The following is a 9,447-nucleotide window of genomic DNA, read 5'->3' on the forward strand; positions in this document are numbered from 1 at the left end:
AGGGAGGTGGCAGGGGAGAGGGCGGGGGTGGAGAAGCGTGACATGATTGGGTCAGCATTTTAGGAAAATCACTTTAGCGGCTGGAATGGCTTAGAGCGGAGAGAGACTTGAGGCAAGCAGACCCACTAGCAGGCTATTGCAGTAAGGGCCTGCCAGCTCTAGAGTGGTAGCAGTGCCTGAGGGTAAAGGGGGCATATTCAAGAGATGCTGCAAAACTTTCTACCCTTAATCCTTTTGTATAAGAAAATCTTCCCCTCCCCCACAAAGAGGGAAAAGTCTGGAAAGAGTTTTTTGACCCCAGAAATATGATTTAGGTCAGATGAACTGAAAAGGGATTTTTTAACACTTCCACAAAGGGAATACCCACATCAGCTATATCACAGGTATACATAGTTGCACTGGAATATAACTTGGCACCTGTGTAAAGGTTGGATTGGAGAGTACAGGTCTGCCCATGTCAGTTCTCTATTCAATAAATTCCAGTCTCCTGAATACCTCTAGGATCAGTCAGTTAGCTCTTATGAAGAATCTATGGTGTGCTCCAGAGGAAGAACTGATGGAGTCTAAATGCAGGTCAAAGCATGCTGTTTTCCCTTTCTTTATCTTTTTTTATGGTTTTTTCTTTTGTTCTGTTTTTTCTTTCACAACAGGACAAATATGGAAATAAGTTTACATGATTGAACATATATAATCTAGTTAAAATTCTTACCTTTTTAGGGAAGGTGGAGGGTAAGGAGGGAAAGAGAAAATTTGGAACTCAAATTTTTTTAAAATGGATGTTAAAAAATTGTCTTAGCATGTAATTGGAAAAACAATAAAATCATAAATAAATATATTATATTTAATATAAATTATAAACAAATATGTTGTAATATATAACATATATATTATATGCATCATTATATATGATGCAGATATATTATATATGCATCATATAACATAAAAATTATAAAATACAAATTATTTGAAAAAATTAAAAAATTAATTCACTGTGGGGGGTGGAGTCAAGACGGTGGAGTAGAAGCAGGAATCTGCTACAGCTCTCCCACCAAACCCCTCAAAAAAACTGTAAAAAATTACTCTAAACAAATTCTAGAGCAGCAGAAGCCACAAAAGGACAGACTGAAGCAAATTTCCAGTCCAAAATAATCTGAAAGGTTGATGGGAAGGATGTATTGCAGCAGTCTGGGAGCAGAGCACAGTTCAGCATGGGCCACAGCATGGACTACGCAGGAGCAGGCCTTCTGGGACTGAATTGCTGGTGGCTGCTGTGGATTCCTGACTTCTCAACCCACAAACACTAAAGGCAGGTTCAAAGGTCAACAAGAAGGGTCTCTCAGTCAGGCCCCAGCCCCAGTCCCAGTCCCTGCTCCAGTCACAGGGCAGCTGCAGTCACTGCTGAAGCAGAGGCTGCTTCTGAAGCAAAGCTCAAAAGCTCAAAGGTCAAGAGTCAAGTAATTAGCTGGGAAATTGAGAAAAACAGGAAAAAGAAGCAGACTATAAATTCTTACTTTCTTGGTGAAGAGGTCCTTTCTTACGTCATTGGTAATGAAGAAGATCAAAACATACAGCCAGAAGAAGACAACAAAGCCAAAGCTCCTGCATCCAAAGCCTCTAAGAAAAATATGAATTGGTCTCAGGCCATGGAGGAGCTCAAGAATGATTTTGAAAATCAAGTAAGAGAAACAGAGGAAAAACTGGGAAGAGAAATGAGAATGATGCAAGAAAATCATGAAAAATGAGCCAACAACTTGCTAAAGGAAACCCCCAAAAATGCTGAAGAAAATAACACCTTTAAAATTAGACTAACCCAAATGGCAAAAAAGGTCCAAAAAGTCGATGAGGAGAAGAATGCCTTAAAAAGCAGAATGAGGCAAATGGAAAAAGAAGTCCAAAAGCTCACTGAAGAAAATGATTCTTTTAAAATTAGAATGGAGCAAAATAGAAGCTAATGATTTTATGAAAAATCAAGAAACTATAAAGCAAAAGCAAAAGAATGAAAAAATAGAAGACAATGTAAAGTATCTCTTTGGAAAAACAACTGACCTGGAAAGTGGATCCAGGAGAGATAATTTAAAAATTATTGGACTATCTGAAAATCATGATCAAAAAAGAACCTAAACATCATCTTTCAAGAAATTATGAAGAAAAACTGCCCTGATATTCTAGAACCAGAGGGTAAAATAGAAATGGAAAGAGTCCACCAACCACCTCCTGAAAAAGTTCCCAAAAGGAAAACTCCTAGGAATATTGTAGCCAAATTCTAGAATTTTCAGGTCGAGGAGAAAATATTACAAGCAGCCAGAAAGAAACAATTTAAGTATTGTGGAAACACAATCAGGATAACACAGGACTTTTCTACATTAAGGGATAGGAGGGCTTGGAATATAGTATTCCAGAGATCAAAGGAGATAGGATTAAAACCAAGAATCACCTACCCAGCAAAACTGAGTATAATACTTCAGGGGAAAAAAATGAACTTCAATGAAATAGAGGAATTCCAAGCATTCTTGTTGAAAAGACTGGAGCTGAATAGAAAATTTGACTTTCAAATACAAGAATCAAAAGAAGCATGAAAATATAAACAGGAAAGAGAAACCATAAAGGACTTATTAAAGTTGAACTGTTTATATTCCCACACGGAAAGATGATATTTGTAACTCATGAGAGCTTTCTCAGTATTAGGATAGTTGGAGGAAATATACATATACATACACACATGTGTATGTATACATCCATATATATGTGTGTACATACATCCATATATATACACACACATACATTGAGACAGAAGATACAGGATAAGCTGAATATGAAGGGATGACATCTAAAAAGAAAATTAAGGGTTGAGAGGAATGTACTAGGAGAAAGAGAAAGGGAGAGGTAGAATATAGTAAATCATCTCACATAAAAGAGGTAAGAAAAAGCTTTTACAAAGGAGGAGAAGAAGGGGAAGATGAGAGGGAATAAGTGAACCTTCCTTTCATCAGATTTGACTTCAGGAGGGAATAACATACACACTCAACTGGGTATGAGAGTTTATCTTATCCTACAGGAAAGCAGGGGGGAAGAGGATAAGAGAGGGGGGATAATAGAAGAGATGGCAGATTAGGGGAAGGGGTAATCAGAAGCAAATACTTTGATAGAGGGACAGGTCAAAGGAGAGAATTGAATAAATTGAGGGTGGGACAGAATAGAGGGAAATATAGTCTTTCACAACATCATAACATAACTTCATAACATCACTGTTATGGAGGTGTTTTGCATGACCACATATGTATAACCTTTATCGAATTGCTTACTTTCTCAGTGAGGATGGGTGGGGAGAGGGGAAGAGAGAGAATGTGGAACTCAAAGCTTTAAAAATGAATGTTAGAGGTTATTTTTACATGCAACTAGGAAATAAGATATATAAGCAATGGGGTATAGAAATTTATCTTGCCCTAGAGGAAAATAGAAGGGAAGGGGATGGGGGTGGGGCGTTGATAGAAGGGAGGGCAGATTGGAGAAAAGGGCAATCAGAGTACATGCTCTCCTGGAGTGGGGGCAGGGGGGAGATGTGGAGAAAATTTTAAATTCAAAATTTTGTGGAAGTGAATGTTGAAAACTGAAAATAAATATTTATATATTTAAAAAAAGAATCTACTGTATACAAGGCATTTTGTTAAACACTAGGGATACAAAGAAAGGCAAAAATAAATTAAATTAATGACAGAACAAGTAAATAAATAAAACAAGCTCCTCACATTATCCCTCCTCTTAAGAAGCTCATAACAATATGCAAACAACTACGTAAAAAGAAAATATAGACAGGATAAACTGGAGATAACCATCAGAAGGAAGGGACTATCATTATAGGGGACGAGGAAGAGCTTCTTGCAGAAGGTGGGATTTTAGCTGAGACTTGAAGGAAGCTAGGAGGTACAGATGAGGAGGGAGAGAGCTACAGGAATGACTGACAGCCAAGGAAAATGCCTGGAGAGTAGATGGAGTATGTAAAGCAAGAAACAGCACATAGACCCGATTTGGAAGAAAGTAACATTTAAAAAGACTGAAAATGTAGGAAGGCTCCAGGTTATGAAGGACTTTAAGAAACAAATGGAAGGTAGATTGGGCACAGACCTGGAGTCTGGAGGACCTGAGTTCAAATCCAGCTTTCCATACTGGTTATATGACTCTGGGCAAGTCACTTAAAATAAATTATCTAAGAAGCAAACAAAACCAAACCAGAGGATTTATAAATTGATTCTAGAGGTAGTATGGGGGGCCTCTGCAGTTGATTGAATGGGGGAGGGTCGACAGACATGGTCAGATCATTGCTCTAAGATCAGTTAAATAGCTGAGTAATGGATAGACTGGAGTGGGGAGAGGCAGGGAGACCAACTGGCAGGTTATATTGCAATAGGTAGTAATGGCTTTCTCCAGGACTGTTGCAATGTCAGAAGACAGAAGGAACTATATAAGAGAGATGTTATAAAGGTAGAAACTACAGGACTTGACAACTGATTGGATAAGGAGGGAAGGGATGAAAAAATGAAAAGTTGAGGATGACATTCTTAAGTTGTGAATTTGAGTACCCAGGAAGATTTTAGCTCCTGTCACAGTAATAGGGAAGTTGGGAAGAGGGAAGGTTTGGGGAGATTATGATTTCAGATAATGATTTCAGATTTGGACATATTGAATTTAAGATATCTATAGAATATTGCACAGTCCCTGGAGTCAGAAGGACCTGAGTTCAAATCCAGCCACAGATACGTACTAGCTGTGTGACCCTGGGCAAGTCACTTAACCCTAACTGCCTCCAAAAAAATATGTCTACAGAATATCCAGTTTGAGATATATGATACGCAATTGGATATGTGAGATTGGAGGTCATCAGAGGGGTTAGGTTTGGATAAATATATTTGAGAATCATCTGAATCGAGATGATAGTTGAATCCACGGAAGCTGCTGAGAATACCAAACGAAAAATAGCATAGAGGGAGAAAAGAAGAAGGTGAGGACAGAGTCTTGGGGGAATCTCCATAGTTAGCTGACATGACCTGGATGAAAATCTAGCTAAGGAGAGAGAGAAGTAATTAGACAGTTAAGAGAAGAACCACTGAACAGCAATGTCCTAGAAGCCTGGAAAGAATAAATCCTTCAAACCTTCAAAGAAAAGAGGGTCATAAGAGAGTCACAGTGGCTGCACAGAGACCAAGAGAATGAGGATTGAGAAAAGGCTATTTGACAATTAAATGGTTAATTTGGCAATTAAAAAATCACTAGTAAGTTTGGAGAGAGTAGTCTGGTTTGGATGATGAGGTCAGAAACCAGATTTCAAAGACCCAAGAAGAGTGAGAGGAAAGGAAGTAGGAAAATCTATTATGGAAAACCTTCTCAAGGAGTTCAGTCACAAAAAGAATGAAAAATTAAGACAACAGTATCCAGTATAAAATCTTCTGTTTGGCTTTTTAAGCCCTTGGCATCCTGAACTCTTCCTATCTTTCTTGCCTTCTACTTTACCGTCCTCCAGGGATTTCTTGATGTTCTTGGCACAAGCTACTCCATCTCCTGAATCATCATTTTCTTTTCTTTTGGATGGGGGAAGGCAAGGCATTTGGGGTTAAGTGACTTGCCCAAGGTCACACAGCTAGTAAGTGTCAAGTGTCTGAGGTCAAATTTGAATTCAGGTCCTCCAGACCCCAAGGGCTTGTGCTCTATGCTGTGCCATCTAGCTGACCCCTGACATCATTTTCATTGGCTGTCCCTCATGCCTGGAATTCTCTCCCATCTTATCTCTACTTCCTAGCTTCCTTTAAATCTCAGCTGAAGAAGGATTTCCCCACCCTCTTTAATGGTAGTCCCTATCCTCTGTGATTACTTCCAAGTTTCTCATATATATTTTGTGTGTATGTTGCTGTTTGCATATTGTCTCTCCCATTAGACTGTGAGTGCCTAGAGAGTACTGTCTGTGCTTTGTCTTTCTTTGTATTTCCAAAGCTTAACACAATGTTTGGCACACAGCAGATGCTTAATAAATGCTTCTTGAAGAACTGAGAGATAATAGAAGGTTAAAAACCAGCCTACCAATCCTTGTAAAGGCATAAAAATCCAGGTGGGAGGCATTAGGAATGAAAAAGAAGTGATGAATATAAGAGACCCTTAAACGTCTCTGTGGTGTTTCATTTCCCTTTATAGTTTTGCGTTACCCAGGATAGTACTTCTGAAACTGTTTATTAACTATTAGTCCCTTGAGCAGCAATTAAGGTAAGCTGCCACCAGGTGGATGATTGTCCTTAGCTTATTTATGGCCTAATGGCCTAAATAGCTTGGCTTCCCATAGTTGTGGTTACCTCAATTGCAGTCTTCATCTAGCATGCTTTTCCTTCCAACTGTACTTAAAGAAATCTCAAACAAACCATCCCTTTAACTATTATTAAAACAGCCAGTCATAAACATTTAAAATGAAACATAAAATTAATACTATATAATGAAACAAGACAATAAAACACAAACTCTTGTAGTAGAGTGGATTTGTTGTTTCAGTCATGTCCAGAGTGATTTGCTATTTCCTTCTCTATATAATTTTACAGATGAGGAAACTGAAGCAAATAGAGTTCAATGCCTTGCCCAGGGTCACACAGCTAGTAAGCATCTGAGGCCAGATTTGAGCTCCACTCACTGAACAACCTAATTGCCTCCCTCCTGATTTACAGTGTTTCCCTGTTTCCAAGGTATAAATGCTTATACTGAAAATTTAACCATTATAGCCAGGATGAGCTGACTCCAACACACTACTGAGTCTAACTTTGATTTTCCCTTAGGTTTGAGCACAATGAAGAGTTCTGACTTTTTGTTAGAGAACTTTTTTTTTTTGAAGGATGCTGGTGTTTCAGGGCAAACTGGCTTCAAAACATTTATTCAATAATATATTTATTACATTCCTGTATAGGTGGCATTTTTATATCATTTTTTCATCTTTTTGGCAGTCAGGACTCCAGAAGCTTGCTCACAAAGGGAGAACAGAATCTGTGAGACATTACAAGAAGTCAAACTGCCCCAATATTCTTTAATAAAAAGCAAGGACTAGGAAGTAAAATTGTGCAAAGTAACCTCTTAAAATGGAAAAGAAGTCATGTGAGAACAAGGGAAATTACAAAATTTGTACAGAGGCATACAGGTCTGAGGTCCTCTTCTCCATTTACCCTTGAGTTTCATGTTTCAGTTACCAAGCAGGGCAAGGAGATCAGCAGTCATTGCAACTAGGGATCAGGATGGCTAGCTATCATGACTTTAGATCCAATCTGCTAACGACCAGAACTAGAAAATGAAGAGAAATCAAGACAATACCCAGCATTCCCCTTAATTGGAAGAGCCCAGATACCAAGCTAATCATAGATCAGTGCAGTGGGAGGCCAGAGTGGATGGGAGTGGCAGCTATTGAAATTTTGTTAGACTGAAATAGGAGGCCAGTCTCTTCTTTATGTATTTTCTTCCTCCATGTAAGGTCATTCAGGGCATACTGTAAAGTATCCATACTGCTTAACACACTGGCTCATACATACTAAAGGCTTAACAAATGTTCTTTCTCTTTCTCTTTCCCATCTTTCTCTCTGCCCCACTCCCTCTCTCCTGTCTCTCTCTCTGTTTCTATCTCTTCTCTTTCTCTCCCCTCTTTCTGTCTGTCTTCTCTTTCTCTCTACCTGCCCCCACCTTGCTTTCTCTGTCTCAGCTGGTGGCACAGTGGAAATGGTACCTGGCCTCAGATATTGACTTTGTGATCCTGACCAAATCATTTAAAGTCTGTTTGCCTCAGTTTCCTCAACTGTAAAATAGGGATAATAACAACATGTACCTATCAGGGTTTTTGTGAGGATCAAATGAGATATTTGTAAAAAAGGGCTTAGCACAGTGTGTGACACATATTAAGTGCTATATGAATATTCATTTCCTTCCCTTCCCTCTCTATTATCTATTTTATACCATGTTTTCACTGCTTTATCTTGTTTATAGTTCTTGACCTCATGATAGCATTTTTATGATAACCTTTTCCTTTAATCTTTTCCATGACTTGTGGGTTATAGGCAGCAGTGAGTTAGAGTTGTTTTGAACTGATGCTGGAAAGCCAATTGTTAAATTTTTGGTGTAAGCATTCTCAGTCTGGAAATTGGCAAACTCTACAAATCAGGGCTTGATTTATTGTTTTGTTAATTGTCTTTTAGGCTTAAGAAAATGATGGAGAAAATGCTAATAATGCAGATTAAGCTTAAAAGTATATCCTGGCTCATTTCCTCACCCCACTCCCAGTCAATAATTAAACATCTACCAGCACACTCCTGAGTATAGATAGTTCTGTCCTGTCCTATTGGCATCTTAAAGATCTTAGTGGGCTAATAAGAATATTTTAGTGACATGGAACAAGGTAGGTTACCCCATGTACAAGTGCATACACTTACCCAAGTTTTTGGTGTATATGTTAAAAAGCAAACAAAACAAAATTCTGTAGTCAAAGGAGGTTGTATGAATGAGAAGAGATTATTGCCTTAGAAGAACAGATTCCAGAGGCAGGGTAGGAGCATGAGAGCAGTAATACTCAAAATGTAGTCTAAGTACCCCATTGAAGTCCCAGAGACCATTTTAGGGGGATCTGTGATCCATTTTTACAATAATAATGAGACTTTTCAACTTCTAATGTAGTAAATATTGATAGACATAACCCACATAAGTTCTTTGGGGGACCCTAACAGTATAAAGGGGCATTGAGACCAAAAAGTTTGAGAATTGCTGCTCTTAAAGACCAGTCATGTAGCAATCAGAGATTTCTTTTTAAAAAGGTACTTCGAGCAACATTGCCTGTCATTCCTTAACTAAATTCTGAAGTTAGCCAGCAACATCCAGAGAAAGCAGAATAGGTTGTAGGTGCAGGATATATCTAAGGGTTAAAAACCCAACTGAAGTGGCTGCTGGCTCAAGGACAGTACCACCTAGTGGAAACCTCAGGTTACACTCCCTCACTGGATAATTACTACAGTGACACACTGCCCTTCTATAGTCTTAAAGAAGGTTTTAGTAGCCTCAGCTGTAAAAAGAGGGAGCTGGACTAGATGATCTCAAAGAAGCCTGCTAATTCTAATGTTCTAGGATTCTATGGTTGCCCTATGGTTCATCTCTGTGAAATCTCTTGTCTTCTAGAAATAAATGCTTGTCAAATTCACAGAACAGGATGCAATCCAAAGCAAAAAGATATTGAAAGCTAGGTGGCAGAGTGTATAGTATGCCAGGCCTGGGGTGAGGAAGACTCATCTTCCTGAATTCACATCTGCCTCAGACATTTGCTAGCTGTGTGACCCTGGGCAAGTCACTTAATCCTGTTTGCCTCAGTTTTCTCATCTATAAAATGAGCTGAGGAAGGAAATGGTAAACTACTCTAGTATCCTTTTCAAGAAAACCCCAAATGGAATCACA

The sequence above is a fragment of the Notamacropus eugenii genome, chromosome 1 (genome assembly GCF_028372415.1).
Source record: "Notamacropus eugenii isolate mMacEug1 chromosome 1, mMacEug1.pri_v2, whole genome shotgun sequence".
Taxonomy (NCBI): domain Eukaryota; kingdom Metazoa; phylum Chordata; class Mammalia; order Diprotodontia; family Macropodidae; genus Notamacropus; species Notamacropus eugenii.